The sequence below is a fragment of the Suncus etruscus genome, chromosome 7 (genome assembly GCF_024139225.1).
Source record: "Suncus etruscus isolate mSunEtr1 chromosome 7, mSunEtr1.pri.cur, whole genome shotgun sequence".
Lineage (NCBI taxonomy): Eukaryota > Metazoa > Chordata > Mammalia > Eulipotyphla > Soricidae > Suncus > Suncus etruscus.
Window position 1 is genome coordinate 131342662 of NC_064854.1, and position 24614 is coordinate 131367275.

Here is a 24614-nt window from a genome sequence, read left to right on the forward strand (position 1 = left end):
CTTCCCAGGTTGGTTGCAAGGCAAGTGCCCTATGGCTGTACTATCTCCCTGGCCCCAATTTCTGACTTTTCTACCTAGTGTGGTGTAATAACCAGCAAGCTGGTTGGGACTTATCTTCTCTTGGTGAGTTTGACTTTGACCCTCAAGAACTGCAGCTCTGGCCAAACTGACTTGACCTTTGGAAGCTGGAGAGGCCAGCCCTTCACCTTCACCCCTGGCCTCTTATCTCAGCTGGCACCCAGGCCACTGGCTGGCACTAGGGAAGAGGGACTTTCATCCTGACACTCACATTTGCATTTCTTCCCTCCTCCCCAGAAATGGTTACGGTTTGGTCGCTCTAGGAAGTCTTTTATTAGAGTCCTGATCTGGTCAGTATTTTTATGAGAATAAAAATGTTCTATCATCTCCTTGACAATATAATATAAGACCACTGAAAATACTATTTTTAATTAAGTATGAAAAATCCTAAGATTTACTATATGGTTGCTATTCAAAAGGTGCAAGAAGGTAGCAATGAAGTCTCCTTTATCTCTGCACCCAATTCTTCATTTCTCTTCCCAGTCCTGGCTAGACAAGTGTTTTGTGTCTCCAGAAACTTTTCACACACATAGGAACATAAAGTACTGCCCTTGCTTTCTCTACCCTTTCTCCTCTTCTCTCTCTGCCTCTCTCTCCTTTTCTCTAACACAAGAAGAGCTTACTCTCCATTTTCATCTGTTCTATGACTTTTTGAGTTACTAATATGCTTTCTTAAAATGTTGCTAACTTTTGGGGCTGGAGCGATAGCACAGAGGAGAGGATGTTTGCCTTGCATGTGGCTGACCCAGGTTTGATCCTGGCATCCCATATGGTGCCCCAAGCCTGCTAGGAGTAACTTCTGAGTGCAGAACCAGGAGTGCCACTGGGTATGGCCAAACAAAACAAAACAAACAAGTTGTTCACTTTTGCAGTGCCCGAGATTGATCCCAGGGCCTCACACTTGCCAGGCAAATACTTAAACCCTAAACAATATCCATGGACCAACAATGTTTCCATTCTGTATATTTGGTTTTTTGGGGGAGAGGTAGGGGTAGACACCTAAGTAGTTCTAAGGAAGCTTAGAGGTGTCACCAACAATTCTCCATTAAATTGGAGAATTTACGGGCCAGTAATTTAAAGCAAGAGGTGGTGGAGACTGCTCAACCCACTCTGGCTGTGTAAGGTGGTGGTGGGGGTGTCCTCCAGGCCTGCACCATTAATGCTCTGGGGACTGTATGGTTTTGGGGATCAAACTTGAACCTGGGAACAAGACAATTCTACAATCTTCCAGCCTTGTAGTTTGTTTTGTTTTTGTTTTGGGGCCACACCCGATGGTGCTCAGGCCCTATGCTCAGAAATCGCTTCTGGCAGGCTCAGGGGACCTTATGGGATGCCGGGATTCAAACCGCCATCCTTCTGAATGCAAGGCAAATGTGCTACCTTCGTGCTATCTCTCTGACCTCCAGACTTGTAGTTTGAAGGTCATTACCCATAGAGATAAATAGAACTATTTCAGTGATTTAACACCTTATATTTAGGAGGACTTTTGAGAATTTCATTTTGGGAGATAGTTGTTTTGTTTTCTAGTTTTTTGGACCATACCCAGCAGTTCTCAGGTGGGCTTAGGGGTCCATATAGTATACCAGGGATTGAAGTAGGACTGATTGGCTATAAGCCAAGCATCTTTTCTTCTCTACTATCACTCAGGCCCCTCCTATTTAATACTATTTGCATTCAAAGGATATATGTAATATTCCTTCATGCTATACTATCATTTACATTTTAGGTGCTATAAATGGGCAAGAGAATTCTTTCCAATCTTCTGCATTATGAATCTATTTAAATTCTATTATAAACATAGATAAGGTTCTAGGAAGAGATATTGTTTTAATTTGAGCGTAGGTATCTTTGATAGATAGTTTTGCAAATGTTGCCAAAATGGCAAGGATATACTTTGTACAGGAATGTGAATGAGTACATTGCCTTACACCAGCGATTGTTCCATGGGTGCAACATAGTGTTATGAAACATTTTGGGTTTCGTCAGCACATTAAATAAAGATTGCCCTCACCACAAGGCTTTAATTTATTTTTCTTCTCATAAGCAAGATTGAATATCTTTTTATGTGTTCAAGAGTCATTTGAATTTCCTTTATGACAAGTCATATTGTTCAGATTATTTGCCCATTTTTCTATTGGATTTTTTGTTGTCAGTGTTGCTGTTCTTGAATTGTAGAACTGTTCATAAGAAGGAAGATTTGCTTGTTGTTTCTGGGATGTGTTTCATGGTATCTCTTGCCATGGACATTTTTATTTATTTATTTATTTATTTATTGTTTTAGTTAAGCACTGAAGTTACAAAATTGTTGTTGGGTTTTTTGTAGGATACCATCCTTCAGCAGTGCACCCTTCCTGCCACCAATGTCTCCTGTTTCCCTCCCACCCATCTTGCTCTAGAGCAGGCAAATTGCTTCTCTCTCTCTCTCTCTCTCTCTCTCTCTCTCTCTCTCTCTCTCTCTCTCTCTCTCTCTCTCTCTCTCTCTCTCTCTCACTCAATCTCTCTCTCACTCACCTTCTCTCTCTCTCTCTCTCTCTCTCTGCTCTTCTCTTTCCTTTTTGACTATGTGGTTTGCTGTTGTTAATGGAGGGGTGACTTGCCTGTTAGTTTCTCCACTTTCAGCACTGAGTTCTTGTCCAGAGTGACAGTTCTATCTGTCATTGTCATAGTGGACCCTTCTCTACGCTAGGTTCTTGCACCGCTTTTTGTGGTTGTGACCTTTCTATCCTCTTGGCCTTTGTCTCTATTGTCTCTGGATATTATTCCATACTGTCTTTTTTCTTTAATTTCCACAAAAGAGTGAGATTACTCTATGTCTATCTCTTTCCCTGTGGCTCATTTCCATGGAGACATTTTTGTTTGTTTTGTTTTGTTTTGTTTTGTTTTAGGACTACACCCAGTGGCACTGAGGGGTTATTCCTGGCTCAAATTTCGTTCCTGTCAGATTCAGGAAACCATATGGGATGCCAGGGATCAGGTTGGCCACATGCAAGGCAAACATCCTACAGCCCCTGCAGGGAGACTTAAAAAACTTGATTAGGGAACTGGAGAGATAGCATGGAGGTAAGGTGTTTGCCTTGCATGCAGAAGGACGGTGGTTCGAAGCCTGGCATCTCATATGGTCCTCCGAGCCTGCCAGGAGCGATTTCTGAGTGTAGAGCCAGGAGTAACCCCTGAGCACTGCTAGGTGTGACCCAAAAACCAAAAATTAAAAAAAAAACTTTATTAGGAGGTCAGAGCAATAGCACAGTGGACAGGGTGTTTGATTTGCACATGACCAACAAAGGATGGATGGTGGTTCTAATCCCACCATCCCAGATGGTCCTCTGTGTCTGCCGCCGGCCAGGGTTGATTTCTGAGCACAGAGCCAGGAGTAACCCCTGAGCACTGCCTAGTTTGACCCAAATACCAAAAAAAAATAAAAATAAAAAGTTCAGTAACAAGAAAATTTGTGAAAATTATTGTATCTCGCAGTGAGGTCATTAAGTCATTGTCAGAAGGTTTATTAAACTCTTGCAAGTTGATTGTTCTGTTACTTCTTTTGTTTCTGAACATTAGGTTGCTTTAGATACACATTACTGTCTAAATTGGCGTGTTCCTACAGGAATGACAGTATTTTTAAAAAATGGTGTTGTCAGGGCCAGAATGATAGCAGAGCGAGTAGGGCATTTGCCTTGCATGTGGCCGACTAGGGTTCAATCCCTGACATCCCATATGGTCCCTGAAGCACTGCCAGGAATGAGTCCTGAGCACAGAGCCAGGAGTAATCCCTAAGCATTTTGGGGTGTGGTCCAACAACCAAAAGAGAGAGAAAACACAGGGAAACAAGAATATACAGAGATGGGCCAGACAGATAGCATAGTGGTAGGGCATTTGCCTTGCACGCTGCCAACACAGGATGGATCCTACTTCAATTCCCAGCATCCCATGGTCTCCTGAGCCTGCCAGGAGCGACTACTGAGTGCAGAGCCAGAAGTAACACCTGAGCGCCCTGCCGAGTGTGACCCCAAAAAACAAACAAAGAATATACAGATATAAGCAAGCAAGATACGTGATCAAGGGAGAACATGGGCTTGAAGACTTGAAGATCCAGCCTAAGTAGTTTAGCCAAGCTTGGCAACGTCAGAGCCCTGTTCCATGCATGCTGTGTACCATCCCTTTTCCTCCTTCATGTCACCCTTTCCCCGAGAATAGCTCATGCCTGCGCTTTGTCCTGTCTCACTCCACTCCTCCCCATTCCCTGACTTCTTTCACCCCCTCGGAGGCCAGGCTCATCGCCTGCCTTGCCCTGTCATTTGTGTGCCCAGTGTGGCCAGTCCAGGTTGCCTGGTCTGGGCGGAGACTGCACAGCAGACTGTAAAGTACAGGGCACCTGTACTTGCCTGTACCAGGGGAGAGCGCACTGTCTCCCCTGTGCCAATCGTTTCGCCAGCTGTTAGCACTTCATTCGTCTTCCTACATCTGATTGATTGCTTTGTCATTCTCTTTCTTGTGGTTCCAGAATCTCATTTTCATCTTCTGCCAGAGGTAGCAGCAGCTGGGGAAGAAGATTTTCTTCAAGCGTGAGTATGGATTTTTAACACCATCGATTGATTAAAAGAAAAGAAACCACAAAGTCACACTTCTCTTGGGGCTCCCTGCAGGGCTCCCCGAAGGGCCTCTGTGGGAGATCGCACTGTGGGGAATGATTCCTCTGGGTCAGTAGGTCTGCAGGGGAAGGAGCGGGCACTTATGAGAGTGCCAGGTAGTCCAGAGCTCAACTGGGTACCCCCAAGCCTGCGATCATGGTTTTCCAGAACTCTACTGGGAACAGGTCTCAGAGTTTTGGGAGGGCCTTTGAGATTGTTCAAAGGATTTGAGACATACCTGGCCTGATGACAAACTCCAGGTGTGATCCCTGGCACAGTGTGACATGGAACACTAAGCGGTGTATCTCATTTAGCTATCAGAACCACTGGGCAGCCCCCAGCAAGAGTAATAGTAATAAAGTTCTTCGATAACATCACGGTAGAACATTTGCCCTGCAGGCAGCCAACCCAGGACAACCTGAGTTTAATCCCCGGCATCTCATGTAGTCCCCAGATGAGTGTTTCCAGGTGTGGCCCCAAAAACCAAAAAGATCAAGTACTGGGGCCAGAACAATAGCACAGTGGTAGGGCATTTACCTTGCATGTAGCTGACCCAGGACAGACCCAGGTTTTATTCCCAGCATCCCATATGTTCCACCGAGTCTGGCAGGAGTGATTTCTGAGTGCAGAGCCAGGAGTAACCCCTGACTAACTGGGTGTGGCCCAAAAGCTAATAATAATAATAATAATAATAATAATAATAATAATAAGAAGAAGAAGAAGAAGAAGAAGAAGAAGAAGAAGAAGAAGAAGAAGAAGAAGAAAAGAAAGAAGAAGGAGGAGGAGGAGGAGGAAAAGAAGAAGAAGAAGAAGAAGAAGAAGAAGGAGGAGGAGGAGGAGGAAGAAAGACCTGGAGGAGGAGGAGGAAGAAGAAAGACCTTGAGGACCAAAATGGTCTCCTGGCAAGTGTGGCACTTGAATTCCCCTGTAAAAGCAGAGATGAGCTCACTGAGCATCAGGACTTAAGAGGGCTCCATAGAAAGGAACAGCTAAAAAATGGCCAAACACTTGGTCTGGTGGCTTCCCTAGGGAAAGGAGTAGTTTGGTTATGCCCCCAAAGCAGCACATTGCTGAATTGTTGGGGACACAGCAGCAGTTGCAATTGGGTCGTTTTATTTTAATTTATTTGATTTGATTTTAATTGGGTCATTTTAAAACACACTACCAGGAAGAAGACAAGAATGAAACTTTTAACTGGCCAGCTCTGATTGGCACATGCTCGTAGAGAAGTGCAGGCAATAGCCTCAGTGAGGAGGAACTCTCTGCCTTGCATGTAACAAGGTGAATGGCTGCTTCTACAGAGAAGCTGAGACAGGGACATTGAGTTAGAAGCATTGGCACGTGGTCGGAGATGACATGAGAACAGGGTTGCATTTCTTCCCTGGTGTGAAGAGAGGCAAGAGCTCTGGTAGAGCTGGGGTGCAAGGAGTGAAAGGGAAGTGAAAAAGCAACCAGAAACGAACGGGGAGGGATTCTCCCCCCTGGATCATGTGTACTGGCAAAAGGCTCTCTGGTCTGACTCATTCCAAGTGGGAGTTGAGAATTCTACCCAAGCTAGTACCAGCTTGTCTAAGAAATGGGTTATGAGAGACTTTGGAAGAAGAGAAGAGTGATAGTGAAATGTGCTTTGCATGCAGCTGACCTGGGTTCAATTATTGGTGCCTTATATGGTCCCCATCAAGAAAAGAAAGATATGGGGGGGGTGGAGAGGTAGAGCGGCGGTAGGGCATTTGCCTTGCACGTGGCTGACCCAGGATGGACCTAGGTTCAATCCCCGGCATCCCATATGGATCCCCAAGCCAGGAGCAATTTCTGAGTGAATAGCCAGGAGTAACCCCTGAGAATCAATGGGTGTGGCCCAAAAAACAAACAAGAAGGAAGGAAGGAAGGAAGGAAGGAAGGAAGGAAGAGAAGGAAGGAAAGGAAGAGGAAGGAAGAGGAAGGAAGGAAGGAAGGAGAAGGAAGGAAGGAAGGAAGGAAAGATAAATACTTTCAGGGGCATAAGTTTACTGAAGCTGTGCTTCGTCAAGTCTGTTTTATAGGGGCTGGCGCCATGGCGCTAGAGGTAAGGTGTCTGCCTTGCCAGCGCTAGCCTAGGACGGACCGCGGTTCGATCCCCCGGGGGTCCCATATGGTCCCCCAAGCCAGGAGCGACTTCTGAGTGCATAGCCAGGAGTAACCCCTGAGCGTAAACCCTGAGCATCACCGGGTGTGGCCCAAAACCAAAAAAAAAAGTCTGTTTTATCAAAAACAATATTATAGGTTATCAAGAATTTTACTGTTTTATTTGTTCTGTTTTATTGGGTTTTTTTGGCGGGCTACACTGTGTGATCTCAGGGCTTACTCCTGGCTCTGTGCTCACAGGTTATTCCTGGTTAGGCTGGTTAAGGAGTCAGATGGGATACTGGAGATTGAACCCAAGTTATTGTAGGCAAGGCAAGCTCCTTACTCAGCTTAGGTTATCAAGAACTTTAAATGTGATGGGTGTCACTGAAAAACAATGAATTTCAGATGTTATTTACTGTATTTTTCACTCTATAAGACATACATAGTTTTTAGATGCTCTTCTCCCCTGTGACTCAGGCTTCAGCTTCAGGCAGCATTTCCTCCATAAGACACACTTTGGGGGGAAAAATACAGTAATTAATTTAGATTGAAATATTCATATATTGAGTAACACAATTTGTGTTAACTCAGACTTGGCTGTAGTTCCTGTTCCTCTGCACTCTTGCCTCATCAGAGGGAGGTGTAGGAAGAGTGGAAGAGGAGTCTGAGTTTAGGAGATCATACAGATGGGCACACACTGGCAGGAACCAGCTCGCTGGGCGAAGGGCGGCATCAGAGCTAAGACTCAATGGGTTATGTCTTGGGAGGTCCAGAAACCCCCGGGTCCAGGAAGAAGGCTTGGCCACAGCATCTTGGAGCTTCTGTAGGAAGAAAAAGTTCAAGAAGGCCAGTGAGGAAGGCGCAGGGAATAGCCAGGTTGAGGGTCAGGGATTGAGCCTCTCCGAGATGCAAAACTGTAAGAGAAGAAGCAGGCTCAGTTATGTTGTGGGGGGAGACAGTAGGACCAGAGAGGCAGAAGTGAGTCCCCGATGGCAGTCATCTTGGGGCCATGGCATGTTTTAGGTGATGATTGGTTTGGCTTAACTTCTTGCATAGAAATTTCTCCCTAGTGAAGATGCATGGATCGACTATACAGCTATCGATCTATAGATGTAGAGAGAGATGGGTCTAAATATAGAGATGTTAAGATTGTCTCTCTGTGGTTTGAGAGATAGCATGGTGGGTTGGGCACCCACCTGGGTTTGATCCTCAGCATTCTATATGATCTCTGAGCACCACCAGGAGTAATTCCTTTTTTTTTTTTCACTTTTACAGGATACTTTTATTTTTGCAAAGTTTTCCTAAGATATGCTCTAATATATAGCACCAGTCACCATAGATATCCTGTAGATAAATAATATTGCATGATATATGAAACACTCAATTATGCTATATGATTTTTTTTAATTACTCCCACCAGGAGTAATTCCTGAGTGTAGAGCCAGGAATAACCCCTAAGAGTCACTTGTGTAACCAAAAAAACAATCAAACCTTCCTAAGTCATTATTTGTCTGGTCAAAGTAGGGCTTTCACTTTGTCTTTTATAGCTGTTGGATTTTAGTGATGGTTTCACAAAAAAATTGTTTTGTAAAATTCTCATTTCAGAAACCCATGTTAGATTCAGTGGTACCATATTTAACAGCTAGGAAACTGCAAGCAGATGGGGACAAATTTTCACAATGCTGGGACTAGGAAGATAGATAACAGGAAGTTAGGAACTTGCCTTGTATGTGGCTTATGCAAATTTGATCTGTGGTATATTATGGTCCCATAAGCAAAGCCAGCATCAACCACAGCACTGGCCATAATGAGAGAGGGGGGGAGAGGGAGGAGAGAGAGAGAGAGAGAGAGAGAGAGAGAGAGAGAGAGAGAGAGAGAGAGAGAGGCCAGAGCACAACCACAGCATTGGCCATAATCAGAGAGAGAGAGAGAGAGAGAGGTGAGAGAGAGAAAGAGAGAAAGAGAGAGATGGGCTAAAGCAATAACACAGGTAGGGTGTTTGCCTTACACAAGGCCAACCCAGCTTCAATCCCTGGCATCCCATATGGTCCCCTGAACCTGCCAGGAATGATTTCTGAGCATAGAGCCAGGAGTAATCCCTGAGTGCCACTGGGTATAGCCCAAAAACCAAAAGAAGATTGATGATGATGATGATGATGATGATGATGATGATGATGATGATAATGATGATCAGGAGGAGGAGGAAGAAGAGGAAGAGGAAGAATAAATATTTTAACAATGCTTAATTATAGAGATGAAATCACCACCAATACCGGATAGTTTTTAAACATAGCATCATGGGACCTGGAAGATAGCACCATGGGTAAGATGGGGAAGGTACTTGTACGAGGCCTTGTACATGGTTGACCTGGCTTCCATCTTGGCACACATAAAATAATTTATTTTTAATAAAATAAAAAATAAAACAACACCAGGAGTTAGGCATAAAATAACTTGTAAACCACTAAAGTCAGAATGTCACTTGTTCTTAAAGCAATTGAGAATGCAAAGAATTGCCAGAGGAATGATGAATTCTGTCTTGGATGTTCCATGAGAGACATCAATTTATGTAAGAATTGAAAGAGGGAAAAGGTCACTTAAACTCCGAGGTGGAAACCTCCCAGACTAGGCTGAAATGCAGATCCTGCCACCTACTGACTGATCAGATGACTTTTAGGGTCTTGGTTAACTTCCGTAAGTCAATTTTCTCCATTCGCATGGAGGAAATGTTGACAAATACCACCAAGTAATCACATTCATTTGTGGTATATAAACAGCAACAGCAACAACAAACAAGCTGGAGCAATAGCACAGAGGTAGGGCATTTGCCTTGCACACAGCCAACGCTGGACAGACCATGGTTTGATTTCCAGCATCTCATATGGTTCCCTGAGCCTGCCAGGAGCGATTTCTGAGCAGAGAGCCAGGAGTACCACCTGAGTGCCGATGGATATGGCCCCCAAACAAAAAACACACACAAGGGAATAAGCAGTGTCCAATAAAAAACAAACCCTAGGGCCCGGAGAGATAGCACAGTGGTGTTTGCCTTGCAAGCAGCCGATCCAGGATCAAAGGTTGTTGGTTCGAATCCCGGTGTCCCATATGGTCCCCTGTGCCTGCCAGGAGCTATTTCTGAGCAGACAGCCAGGAGTAACCCCTGAGCACCGCCGGGTGTGGCCCAAAAACCAAAAAAAAAAAAAAAAAACCAAAAAAAAAACCCTAACCTCAGAATTTAGATTATCAAGAGGAGGCAAGAAGCAGGATGAAAGCTTCTGGTGAACTGAACTGGAGGGATTTTGGTTCTCAGAAACTTTATGTATTATTATATGTAGAAATTATAACTACAGTTTGTCACATTTGACAGTCTATCTAGAGAAAGATGATTCTATTTTTTAAAGTATTTTAAGTTTTACTTATCTTTGAGATTTTTTTTATTTATTTATTTTTTGGGGGGGCCACAACCCGTTTGATGCTCAGGGGGTTACTCCTGGCTAAGCGCTCAGAAATTGCTTGGGGGGGGACCATATGGGACGCCGGGGGATCAAACCACGGTCCTTCCTTGGCTAGCGCTTGCAAGGCAGACACCTTACATCTAGCACCACCTCGCCGGCCCCTTATCTTTGAGATTTTTGCTTTAAACCCCTAGGGATCCCATTTCTCAAAATCCATAAAATAATTAAAAAAGAATTGTGACATTTTGTGATCTATCCTTAGTCCTAGATTAAATTTAGGAACAGAAAATTGTTCTATTTTGCTTAGATGCAATGTTTTTCTGCATCTACTAGTGTCTCTATTATTCAGTTAATACTTGTGCTTGGATACAAAGACCCAAAACCACAGCATGGGGGTTATCAGGTGACAGAGGAAAGCTGGTGTCAGGCTTTGGTCTTGGAACTTCATACAACAGATAAGCAAAATAAATATTTTATTTTTAATCTAAACTAAACCTGTTCAGGCAATAAACATTAGCACCAAAGATTTTCCAGATTATGTAAAAGTGAATAAGATTCTTTTTGTTTTTATTTGGGGACTATTTCTGGCTCAGTGCTCAGGGTTGTCCCTTCAATGCCAAAGATTAAATCAGGTCCTTCAGCCCTTTGACCCATTTCTCCAAAGCAAGAATTAGATTCCTGTGGGAACAAGCCAGATCTGCTTGCATAATTTTGACATGTTAAAAACCAGTGTAGGGAAAACTAGAAGCGATTAGATGAATGAACATGCTCATTTAATAGATGAGGAAAGTGGGGTTCAGTATTTGTTGTGTAGAAGAGCCTGACAGGAGAGAGCCTCACCCACAGCTGGCACAAGAACCCAACCCTGGGAACAACCATCTGACTAGATTTTGCTATTTTTCCTCCCTTTGGACCACACCCATCCTTGTTCAGGACTTTCTGGCTCTGTCTGTACTCAGGAATCGCTCCTAGCAGTGCTCAGAGGGACCCTATGGGTTGCCAGGGATCGAATCCAAATTGGCCATGGTGCAAGGCAACCACCCCACCTGCCGTACTATGGTTACAGCCCTGTGTCTGATTTTTTCACAACTCTGTGTATTACCCGCTTAGCACATCTCTTTAAATATACGCTTTCTTTTAGCTTAAATTAATTTAAAAATAATTTATTTTCCTACCATAAATTAAAACCACACAAAGAAATAGTATAATTAAATATCCAGATACAAGTCAGGGCTGTGGCTCAAGCAGAAGAGCCCATGCCTTGTCTGCCCAAGACTCCAAGTTTGATCCCTTCATAGCATGACTGGGAGCGGCTGGATGTGGCTCCCCTTCCTGCCAACTGGGGGTAGACCAGGTGGCCCTCCTAGTATCGCCAGATGTTATACAAAATAAATTATGAAGTATAAATTGTCAGGTACTGAGACTTGCAGAAGGCTTACAGGTAAGACAATCTGATAGTACCTTCCAGAGAATTTCTCCTTGACTTGGACTGAAAAGAGAACTGAGAAGAAAGGGCTTTCTTGAATGTACATCTAGGCTGTGTAGACATTTTACAAACACCAGTTGTTACAGTCTTGTTCCAGTCCATCTTCGATTTCCAGCTATGATTATTTGCAGGACAGGGCTTCTGTTTTTTCTGTCTTCAGTCAACCTCCCCCCATCCACCTGGCATTTCTCAGGGGTTACTCCTGGCTCTGCACTCAGAAATCATTTCTGGCAGGCTCGGGGATCACATGGGATGCCAGGGATTGAACCCGTGTCAGTCGTTTGCAAAGCAAATGCCCTACCAGCCTTTCGCCTCAGCCTGAAAGCTATCTTTTAATTTAGTTTTATTAAATTTATTTACTTTACAATACTGGAGATCATGCCCAGGTCTCATACATACATGATACACTCTTTCCCACTCAACAGCATCCACAATCCCAAGGCTACCTCTTAAAGAAAAGACAAGTATTTTGTGAAATGAAAGACGCTGCTGACATGGGAATCATCCACTCTTTATCTGAGTAGAAAATCCAGAAAGCGTCAGAATTCTTCTTTCAGAACTAGTCTATATTTAACCTCATCAGAGAGTGTTCAGAGTTCTTTAATTAAAGTGCAAGCTTCGCTAAATTGGTTGTGTTCATAAATGTTCCTCATTGAGGATATTTTCCCCCCTTCCATTAAATCGGAGATGAAACCAGATTAAAAAAAAATCTCCTTCCAAAATAACTCTGCCATCCAAAGTAGCATTAGCAATGAAGTTCCTTTATGCCAAATTGCTGTTGTTATTATTGGTGCTCTGGAGTCATGGGGATCAAACCCAAGTGGTAGTGCGCTCTCTCTCTCTCCTCTCTATCTCTCTCTCTCTCCTCTCTCTCTCCTCTCTCTCCTCCTCTCGTCTCCTAACACACACACACACACACACACACACACAGTCTATTTCTTGACCCACTTCCTCTGCCCACGCTTTTCATATTGAAAGTCAAATCACCATTTTGGGGCCTCCATCACTGGTTTCACAATGTGTGATATAGGGGTTTTCTGGCATAAAATGTTCTAAATCTTCATCCAAGAGACCATCAAGCAATTAATTCCTGCAGCTCAAAACTCAGATTTAGCAGTGACCCCAGTAGCATGAACTCTGTGGTTGGGGTCCCCCTTGATGCTTGTCTTTCCCAATTCTTCTATGACCCACAGGGTCAAACAGATTTGTAAAATTCCTCACTCTCTGATTAATTTGCTTCTCTCCGCTGGCACTCAGGCTTTTTAGCATAATAAATCGTATTTGGACTTAAATAGGTGAACCCCTGGGGAGTTTTGTAATTATGAAAAGAGGAAACTTCAGCACTGTTGGAAATGGTTATCTCTAAAGCAAAACAGGACCAAACCAGGCAAGAACTTTGGCTCATCCAATAACTTGTGCCTCTTTGTGTCCTCTGCTTTCCGAGGCCCTGAGAAAGGGTGTGTGTGTGTGTGTGTGTGTGTGTGTGTGTGTGTGTGTGTGTGTGTGTGTGTGTGTGTGTTTATCCAGCCCTCAAGACCACTGGTTCTAAAACAGTGCTGGAACAATCTAGAGGAATAATACCATTTTTTTTTGTTTTGGGGGGATTTTTTTTTTGTTTTTTGGGTCACACCCAGCAGTGCTCAGGGGTTACTCCTGGCTATACACTCAGAAATCGCTCCTGACAGGATGGGGACCATATAGGATGCCAGGATTTGAAACCACCATCCTTCTGCATGCAAGGCAAATGCCCTACCTCCATGCTATCTCTCCAGCCCCATATTTGTTTTGTTTTGTTTTTCACTTAAGAAGGCTAGATCTCAGGACTGAGTGATAGTACAATGGGTAGGGCCTTTGTTTTACATGCAACCAATCCGGCTTCAATTCATGGCATTCAATATGCTCTCACCAAGCTTGCCAGAAGTAGAGTTCCTAAGTGCCAGAGCCAGGAATAAGCCCTGAGCTACGATCAGGTCTGGCCCGGAAACTGAAAATAAAAACAGTAAGTATATTTCCTGGAGAAGCAAAAGATATTCTTTATAATAAAGGAACCAGTGGGCCATGTAAACTTGGGAATCTCTGCTTAGAAAGCAAAAATTAAGCAACGGTTTAAGTATCCTGGGGAAAAAATTTCAGAAGCAAGTGAGCTAGTGAGAGAGCGAAGAACCAAAACCACTGCTGTGTCCTTCCTTCCTCAGAGGAGGTGGCAGCCTTTCCGTCTGTTGCCAGGCCAGGGTGTGTGTGTCTACCTGAATAAGACCATCCTAACCCCACACTATCTAAGCCTCTGTCTCTCCCTCTAGACTTGAGCAACTTGTTTTCACCAAATGTGTTAGGACACATCTCAGTGAAGAGGCCTCCTTCGATTAGAGTAGAGAAAGGAGAGAATGGTGCGTGTTGATGGTGAAGAACAAAGAGATGGCAACAATTAAGAGAAGGCCTTTGGGGCGAAGGGGATGGAGAAAGATGAATGGAACTTGGTGTAAATCAACCTTTTTAGTGAGCCCAGCATGGCCAGTGAACCTTGGACAAGTTGCTTAAGTCTCCCATATCTGTACTCTATATATCAAGAATCAAACATTCACCTTGCCTGTTTGACAGGGTTGATGAGTTCCCTGAAAGGTGGCAAATTATAGCCCACAGACGAAAATTGGGTTTATAGCCTGTTGGGTTTTTTTTTTTTTTTTGGAGGGACCCACACCCTCCAAATACTCTGTGGGTATTACTCCTGGCACTGCAATCAGAATTACTACTGACAGGTGCTTGTGGGCCGTAAGGGTTGCCGGGGGATTGAGTCATGGTCAGCTGCCTGCAAGGCAAGCACCCTGCCTTTTATACTATTTCTCCAGCCCTATGGCCTTTTATTAAAAAAAAAAAAAAAAAGAAAGAAAGAAAGAAAAAAACAAACAAACAAAAAATAACAACAACAATAAAAAGAAAGTTTTGGTGCCAGAGAGATAGCACAACGATGTGGCATTTGTCTTGCATGCGATCAACCCTGGATGGGCCCTGGTTTGATCCTGACATCCCATTTGGTCCCCAGAGCTTGTCAGGGGCAAATTTCTGAGCACAGAGCCAGGAGTAACAACTGGGCACTGCTGGATATGGACCCAAAACCAATTAATTAATACATAAATAAACTGCTTTAAAATAATAAAATAATAAAAATAAAGTTTTATTGTATTAAAGTTATACCCATTCATCACATGTTGTGTATGTACAACCTTCTCATTTATGGCAAGATATTCTTAGTTGCAGATAAGACATTATCACCCTGGCCCTTCATAATGTCTGGCCTCTGCACTACTCAGTGTTTGTTTTGGGGTTTTCTTTGTTTGGGGTTTATTTGTTTGTTCAGGTTTTGGAACCACACTCAAGTGTCTTGGCTTATGCCTAACTCTGGTGGGGCTCAGGGAAGTGATGTGGGGTGCCAGGGATAATAACCCAGGTCAACCTTTTTTCAAGGCAAAATGCCCTACCCACTGCACTGTCACTCCAGCCCTGGCTCAGTGAATGTAAGCCCATAGCTAAGCCTTTGTGTCACAAATTCATGTGGAACAGAAATCTTACTACTTGACAGAGGTATATGGACAGAGCCAGCTCTCTGTTTCAGGAAGAGCATGATTGTCTAGAGAATAAATAATAGTGGCTCTTATGTTTTGGGAAGCTACACCAGGTGATGCTCACCGGATTGTTCCCAGCATTGCTTTAGGGGAATCCTACAGTCCTGGGGGATCGATTCTGGACCTCCTGCGTGCAAAGTATGCACTCCAAGCCCTTTGAGCTGTCTCACTGGTTCTAAGCACTAATACTGTTTTGTGAAGAAGTCATTGCTTTGTTTTGGGAGCTGCATTTGGTCGTTCTCAAGTGCTATTCGGTGGACCTTTGTAGTACGGGGATCAAACTAGTGTCAGCCCACATGCAAGGCAGCACCTTATTTTGTACTGTTTCTCTTAAAGACAATTAAGAGAATTAAAAATAATTCTCTTTTTTGATTTTGATTGTGCTCACCTTTCCTCCAGCTGGTAAAAAGGTAGCCCCTGACTTACAGGTCTTTGGAGGAGTTGTTTTCATTACTGGGGACCATGAGAGAACTTGAGATTTTTTTGTTTCCTGAAAAAAAAAATTCAGAACAATACAAGGGGGGTCTTGGTGTGAGCTCAAAAAGCAGGACTAAGCCCTGGTAATGTGGCATCCTCTGTAATTTCTGATCACCCTAGAGGCTAGATGAGGGCCCTGGATAACAATGCTCAGTATATTGGCAAAACCCAGTTCAGCTGTGTACAAGACCAGAGTCTGCACTATCTTTTGTACTATCTCTGCATTATCTCTGTACTTTATATAACTATCTCTTGTACTATCTTTTGTTCTATCTCACTCTGGCGCCCTAGCTCTTTTTAATTGCATGTCTTTTATTTTTGAATAGCCTATATATGTCCATCACAAGTAACCAGCAAGATTTTTAAAAGCAAGACCATGAAAAACAAGTCTCCCTTCTCTCCTTGACAATCTTACACCCCAGTTCCTCACTTTAGATGTCACTGAGGTAGGGAAACCAGGAAGTTGGGGGAAGGGTTACAACCGCTCAGATCAATTTTTGTACATCCTTTCATTGATATGTTGCATATCTACAAACATGTTGACGTATATAAATGCATTACATATGTATGATCATTTCTCTTTTTTTTAGACTTGATGTTAAAACGTTTCCAATCCATAAAAACATTGAAACAAAACATTTACCAGGATTCAGTAATGATTGTTTCACTATCTTGTCTCTCCTCTCCCTTTCCAAACACACACACACACACACACACACACCACACACACACACAACACACACACACACCACCACCCCTCTGTATTTATTTATTTTATTTTTATTTTTTTTGGTTTTTGGTTCACAACTGGCAGCACTCTCGGGTTTCCTCCCTGGCTCTATGCTCAGAAATCGCTCTCTGGCAGGTTACGGGGACCATATGGGATGCCGGGGATTTGAACCACCGTCCTACTGCACGCAAAACACCCCTACCTCCATGCTATTTTCTCCACCCACCAAATGCCCCTCTATTTAAAAAGTGAATACAGTAGCAAGTATCACAGTTTCAGCCAATACTACCTACACAAACATCTCTCAGAGAACAAAGACATTTCTCCTACAAATAATAATTTAAAAAAAAACAGCAACAAAAACCTGGGGCGGTGAGAGGTGGCGCTAGAGGTAAGGTGTTTGCCTTGCAAGCGCTAGCTACGGAAGGACCTTGGTTCGATCCCCCAGCGTCCCATATGGTCACTCTAAGCCAGGGGCAAATTTCTGAGTGCTTAACCAGGAGTAAACCCCTGAGCATTCGAACAGGTGTGGCCCAAAAAACAAACAAACAAACAAACAAAAAAATCCCTGTGATTTTATCATTACCTGCAAGAATTTTGGGGCTCAGGGACGTCTCAGTGGTAAGCCTAGGCTGCTAATTTGACCCCCAGCACAGCCCTCCCAGCGGCATTTGTTTGTGATTCCCAGGTGTACATACACAGTGCATGTCCTTCGGGCATACCAAAAACCAGGTGTGTGAGAGCCAGCACCATAATCTGAGTCATCACAACAAACAACGGAGAAAGAATTGGGGGAAGAATTCCTGCTGTGCAAGAGTATAAAAGAATTTGACCAATAGCTCTATTGTGCATGTGGTGGGTGGTGTGTTTGAAACTTGGCTAAGGAAAACAAAAATAATCTGCTTTATCTCTGATACTGATAATAGTATTAGATAAGTACTAGATAGTAGTATTGGAAAATAGCATTATCTATATATCCCTGTCTTTTCTCAGATTTCCCAATTGTCTCACAATGCCCCTGTATAAATCAAAAAAAAAAAAAAAAATCAAGGAGGAGAAAGAGAGACGGCATTAAGCCTTGCATGAGGCTGACCCAGGAGGACTTGGGTTTGATCCCCAGCATCCCATATGGTCCCCGGAGCCAGGAGCAATTCTGAATCTCAGAGCAGAAGTAACTCCCTGAGTGTCACGGGTGTGCCCTGAAACCAAAAACAAAAAAACAATCCATGGACTAGGGCATTTAGTACAACAGGTAGGGCATCACACAGCCAATTCGAGTTTGATCCCCAGTACACTTCATGGTCCCCTAAACCTTCCAGGCGTGATCCCTCGAGCACAGAGCCCAGGCAAAAACCCTGAGCACTTCTATGTGTTCCCTCCCCCCTCCCAAATCCCAGACCCCTCAAGGTATTCCCTCATCATTGTAATTTTCCTGATTTTTGTTTTGTGTTGTTTCTTCTCCATCAGTGCCCAGGTGTCACTCCTAGCTGTATTCAGGAAACCAGGTACGGTGCCAGGGATAGATTTGGACCTTCCTTCTATCTCTGACACCCTGACCTGGTGATAGCTCCCCGGCTGTAGAGCTAGCTCTCCGCCTTCTGCTTAGATCGGGGTAAAAGCACCTTTCTTGTGAACTGTTCTCTTGAACTTTAAGCTGTGATCTGGTCTTGTCCTTTCCATTGCCCTCTGCCTCTTCCGCCACTTGTCTACTCAAACCATTTTCAGTCTCTTGTGCACTTCTATCCCGCAGGTGGATCTTCAGTTTTGTATGAGCAGGATGGACCGTGGACGTCCGTGAACATGTTTGTGATAGCACAGGCGGAACTCTTCTGGCCATCCCAATACTGGCATTTGTCGCATTCGTTCCCTCTTGTGGCCTTCAGCACTAATAAAAAATCTACTACTGGTAAGTTAGTATTATGATTTTAGTCTTCAAGAGAACCATAATAGTGGCATCTTCTTTGCTTGCTTGCCTTTTCTGGTAGTTCAATGTTTTTAATTTTATTTATTTAAATTCTTTTTCTTATTTTTGGACCACCCGTGGCACCACTCAGGGGTTATTTCTGGCTCTGCACTCAGAAATCATTCTGGCAGGCTCCAGGGACCATATGGGATGCTGGGGATTGAACAAGTGTCCATTCCCGATTCGCTGCATACAAGACAAGCACCCTACTGCTGTGCTTTCACCTCCAGCCCCTCAACCTTTATTTTTTCATTTGAAATTTATTTATTTACTCCTGGCTCTATGCTCCCGGGACCACTTCTTGCAGTTCTCAGGAGATCATATACAGTGTTAGGTTCAAAACCTATGTTGACCATGTGAAAGAGGCAAATAAATGCCTGAACCCCCGTTTGCTTATCTCTATGGCCCCTAAGTTTGAACTTCAGTAATCACGGACGCTTCCGAAATCAAATCCTGGCAAACCTTCGGGGGACCTATATGGGGTGCCGGGATTTGAACCACCGACCTTCTGCATGAGAGGCAAACGCTCTTACCTCCATGCTATCTCTCCTAGCCCCTATATACTAGCTCTTTTTTTAAAACTTTATTTATTAATTGATTGATTGGTTTTCTGGGCTACACCCGGTGGTGCTCAGGGGTTACTCCCTGGCTCTGCACTCAGAAATCGCCCCTGGCAGACTCTGGGGACCATATGGGATGCGAGAAATCAAATTGGGTCCCTCCCAGGTCAGCCTGCATTGCAAGGCAAATGCCCCCACCACTGTGCTACATTTCTGTCCCCATAGCATCTTTTTTTTTTGACTGTGACTGTAAAGAAGATCCAAGAAGGAGCTTTTATACAATCTCCTTTCTTGGCTTTTATAGAGACTTACTTTACCCTTCTGTATTTAACCTTTATAAAGCAACGAAGTCAACCTTAGAAGGGCACAGGAAAAGGGCAACAGGAAGGAAAAGAAGAAAAGGCTTCTTCTGAGGTCAGATTCTTTTTGGAGAACACATTGTCCTGAAGGCCACCTTGTAAAGTCACCGCATGCCCTGTATCTCCAAGCCCAGGTGAATGAGTATAAAGCAAGGTCACTCATGAAATTATCCAGATGAGGCAAAGAGTGAAACATGTGTAATCTGGCTGTCGACTGCCTGTCAGATTTCCTCTTTTTATTGAATTACAGAGACCACCCTGAGTGAGGCAGTCAAGATTTATCTGAGCCAGTCCCATCAAGGTTTACAAGGAAGAACATCTCTGCTTTGGGGTAAATCCAAGTTGTAAACAAAAATGTATTTTTGTAAAGGAGCCAGGGCCCTGTTCTTTGTTTTAGGTAAAGTAAGGTATACGACCTAACACCACCCTCAGTCAAAGTCACTGGTTGTATCATCAAGTACGGATGCTCTAGCAGTTATAGGGAACACCTTCTGATTTGTGTTTTCCCTTGGCCACTGAATTCTGATTCATAGATATTTTACTAGATGCAATGGAATTGCCCCGGAAACATGGATTAGAAAAGCAAGACTGTGGAGAGAGTCTGGGGAGGATGGAATGGTTTTACATTTTGTTTCAGCCAAGGAACAGAAAGGAATAGACATTTTCAAGTTCTTAGTAATGTTGATTCAGTGCTTACATGCATGAGGACCTGGGTTCAGCTTGCATTACAAATTCACACACCACACACACACACACCACCACACACCACACACACCAACACGGTGAAGGAATTTTCAAACCTTCCTCCCTCTCATTCTTATCCTAGCATCATGATTCTTGCCTCATCCTTTCCTTAGCAAAGTTTTTTTTTTTTTAAGCCTTTACTTTGACAGTGATATAAATATCGCTCCCTAAGTGACAGGCTGTCATACTTAATTGCAAATATTTAATATTTATTTTTTAACTAAAAATAAGCACACAGTGCCTCGTGGAAAGTGTTCCCAAAATCAGAGTCCTGCAAAGTCTGAAGGAGGTGGAAGATGAAGCAGCCAAAACCAAGCCTTCTCTCCTGGAAGGTATCAGAAATTGAAGGGAGGGAAACCAGGGGCGTTAGCACAGCGGTAAGGCTATTGCCTTGCACACTGCCAACCTAGGACAAATTGCAGATTCAATCCCCAGCATCCCATCTGGTCCCCCTGAGCCTGCCAGGGGCGATTTCTGAGTGCAGAGCCAGGAGTAACCCCAGAGTGCAGCGGGGTGTGGCCCCAAAAACAGCCAGCACAACAACAAAGGAAGTTGAAGGAAAACTTGAAGGCCCTGTGTCAGGACTTCATTCCCCAAAATACCCCCAAACCATATCCCAAGCCTACACACACCTGTTTTCCTTTAAACCACTTGCCACTCACTCCCCTTATCCTGGATGACCTGGGAAGGAAACACTGAGTCTAGATCAGTCCTTTCTCAGGAAGCACGCTCGCAGTTTAAGTGGGATTTCTGGAACTCGCTCCTGCACCACAGTGAAGCCAAGGAGCTCGAGCCTGGTTTGGGCCTTCGTCTTTCCTCCTTTCAGGCGCCTCTTTGTTTCCCTGAGTGGAATTTTCTGCCTGCCAGCCAGGCTCTGAACCATGAAAAGAGCTAATAGAACAGATGGAGCTTTTCGTTGTCCATGCTTTTCGATTCTCTTGGGGGAGTTGCTCGGGACTCACCTCTGCATGGAGGCTGTGGGGTGCCGGGGGTGCTTCGGTGCCATGGCCTTTGCTTCCCAGGCAGTGGGTATGGGGGGGGCCAGCCGACACGGAGGGGGCCGTAGTTGAGTGCCTGGGTGGCCTTGCGGCAGCACTGTGGGCCCTGCACGTGCCATTTTCTTTAAGTCTGATTGAAGCAAACAGGGCTGTCACCACAGGATATGATTTCATACAGAAGTGGCATTCTTTCTTTTTTTGTCTTTTCTTCTTTTCTTTTCTTTTGGGCTAGAGGCCACTGGCTAGAGGGAATTGGCCACACCCAGCTGTGGTCTTGGCCTACTCCTTGTTCTGAACTCAGCGATCACACTTGTGAACTTTGAAGACCATAGAAGGTACCAGGATTGATAGCCGGGTCAGCCACATGCAAGGAAAATAAGTGCCTCAACTACTATTTGTCTCTTTATTCCCAAAGTAGCATTCTTTTTGGTTTTGGGGGCCCACAACCCAGCCGTCCGTGCCTCAGGGGTTACCTCCTGGCTCTGCACTCAGAAATCACTCCTGGCCGACTCGGAGGTTCACATGAAATGCTGGGGACAAACCCAGGCTTGTTATGGGTCACTATGTGCAAGGCAAATGCCCTACCGTTGTGCTATCACTCAGCCCCCCAGAGGTGGCATTCTTTAGAGGCCAGTCCCAACTCACTCAGGCCTGAAAAACTGGCTCCATGACACAGAAGTCTTCATCCCTCAACTTCCCCTGGTTTGTGACAGAGAAACTTTCAGATCTGAGTGTAAGGATAATTTCAGACTTTGGATCTTTAAAGAGAAAAATGTTTGTAGCAAATGCCCTCGCTTTTTTTATTCAGGTTAAATTCACACCAAGGGCTGGAGCGATAGTGCAGTAGGTAGGGTACTTGCCTTGCGTGTAGCTCACCCAAGTTCAATTCCCCAGCATCCTCTATGGTCCACTGTGCCTCGTCAGGAGTGATTTCTGAACATCAGAGCCCTGAACACTGCTGGATTGTGCCCAAAAAACAGAAATAAAAATTGATATGACCCCCGAATTTACTACTTAAAATGGTTTGATGGTTTTCATGTATCCTAAAGTATTATGCAATCACCTATTTTTTTGGGGGGGTCCACACCCGGCGGTACTCAAGAGTTACTCTGGCTCATGTGATCAGAAGTCCCTTCCTGGCAGTGCATGGGGGATGATATGGGAGCAAAATTCGAACCACCGTCTTTTTCGAATCAGCTTCTTGAAAGGCCAAATGCCCTACCATTATACTATCTCTTCAGGCCCCAACTATTCTTTCTAATTTTCCCATCTCTCTGAAAGGAACTTCCATACTGTCAACAGCCCATTTCTGCTTCTCACTTCCAACATTTTCTCTTTTGATTTGCTGGTTTCACCATATTTCCTAGACATGAGATTTTCCCATGAGCGGCCCTTGGTGTCTGGTTAATCTCGGACCAAACGCACTTTCCAGGTCTATTCATGTTGTAGCCTTGTATCCATTCTTCATTCAAATGGTCTGTTGTCTTTTTCTACCACATCCCTGTTAAATGAAAGGAATGTTTGTATGTTTTCACTTCTTGGCCATTGTCAACAGTGCCACAATAGAAAATCATTCACCTTCTATTCACAAGCGATGCCACAAACCCAGAGAGGCAAGCTCGGAGGACAGCTTTTCTTTCCTTTCTAATTGGCAGGACAGATACATGTGACACACTGAGGCCTGCGCAAGCCTGTCCCTCCATTCAGAATGGAGAAAGTTGGGTGGCAGACACAGGACTTTCTGCTTGGTGAAATCAACCATTCAGGCTAGCGAGAGAGAACAGGGGTATGGAGGAGGAAAAAAAATCTTAGCAAACCAATGATATGTAAGCCACTATGATTAAAATAAAAATTATATTTAATTAAAAAAAAATCTTAGCAACCCCCTTGAGTAAAACCGGGTACCTGGGATTTGGGATTGTGATCATGGTGGGAAAACCCAGAATGCACTGCAGAGATCCCATGGCGGGACTGTGAGGAAGACCTACCCCACTCCACAGCTCGTGTCGGAGAGCCTTACTGTCAGTGACAGGACACAGTGCTTGGTCATGTGATAAGCAGCAGTTTTGCCACAGATCGTTACAGCTAGTTCTGCAAAAGCCTTCCTCAGTTTGTTGGGCCATAATGACCCCCTGTGAGTCCTCCCTGCAGACGTGGACAGAGAGGGCAGCTTTAGTGTGGCTAGGAACCGTAGGCAGGCCGCTGCCACAGGAGAGTAATGCTGGGTGAGATTGTCAAGTCAGGCTCTGACCTGAACTTCCTGCTGTTTTTTTCCTGAGCACCCCAGCAATATAGGAACCACTAACGCCCAGACCACATCTGTTCCTCAGAGCCAACTCTATTCTCCAAGTCCCCCATCGCGTAGCCAGCCCAGTCCAGGGCACATACATGGGACAGGGGCTGCTCCTACAGAGGGCAACAACCTGGAGGACATGTGGTTATTGTGGAGGATGTGTGTGTGTGGTGCAGTTTCCATCTTTATGATGAGCTCTCACCTACACTGTTCAGGGGGGTGCATGGGCAAAGTCTGAGGAATTTCTGAAGTATCTGACTTCCAAAAGAAACTCAGGGCAGCTTAAGTGAAATCAAGGCAGCTTAAATAGGGCCAAAGAGATGATAGTACAGAGGCTTAAGGCGTTTCACTTTCTTTTTTTGGGGGGGGTGAATCACACCCGGTGGCGCTCAGGGTTCCTCCTGGCTCTAACGCTCAGAAATCGCATCCTGGCAGGCTCGGCGGACCATATGGAATGCCGGGATTTGAACCACCATCCTTCTGCATGCAAGGCAAATGCCTTACCTCTGTGCTCTCTCTCTGTCCCAAAGGCGTTCACTTTCATAGGACCATGGCAATGGTTCAAATCCCAACACCCACTGTACTGGAATGTATCTGAACTCAATAAAGTGACTGGCGAGGCAGGATGGCTTGGGCTGCCTGGGGACCCCTCCAGGATGCTTCCAGGTGCCCTCCCTCCTCCCTGGGACACAAGAGATATTATTCTTATATAAAGTCTTAAAATTTGGTGTGGTCTTGCAGGAGGTAACACCACCTGCCCCTGGGGTCCTTATTTATTTTCTGAAAATCACTCATGGGACTGCTGTCCTCGTTTGCTGGGGTCATATGCCCCAGCCCCTGCACCGACCCTTCTGCTGCCATGGGCAGGGGGGGAAGGGGAATATAGTGCCTGTAATTATTAAACATGAATTCAATTTAAAAAATCCAGTCCCCTGTGCCTGCCAGGGCCGATTTCTGAGCATAGAGCCAGGAGTACCCTTGAGTGCTGTCAGGTGTGACCCAAAAACCAAAAAAGAAAACAAAAATCCCAGGGGTGCAAGCAGTAGGGCTTTTGTCTTGCGTGTGCTTATACTAGAAGAGATGTGCGGTTCTATCCCCCTGGCGTCCCATATGGTCCCCCAAA

The 24614-nt window shown here is 44.5% G+C and overlaps 1 pseudogene; it reads right to left on the reverse strand.

Annotated features, from left to right (window-relative positions):
* Nucleotides 1-19336: 19336 nt before the first annotated feature.
* LOC126014857 (uncharacterized) lies at nt 19337-19465 on the reverse strand (annotated as a pseudogene).
* Nucleotides 19466-24614: the final 5149 nt, after the last annotated feature.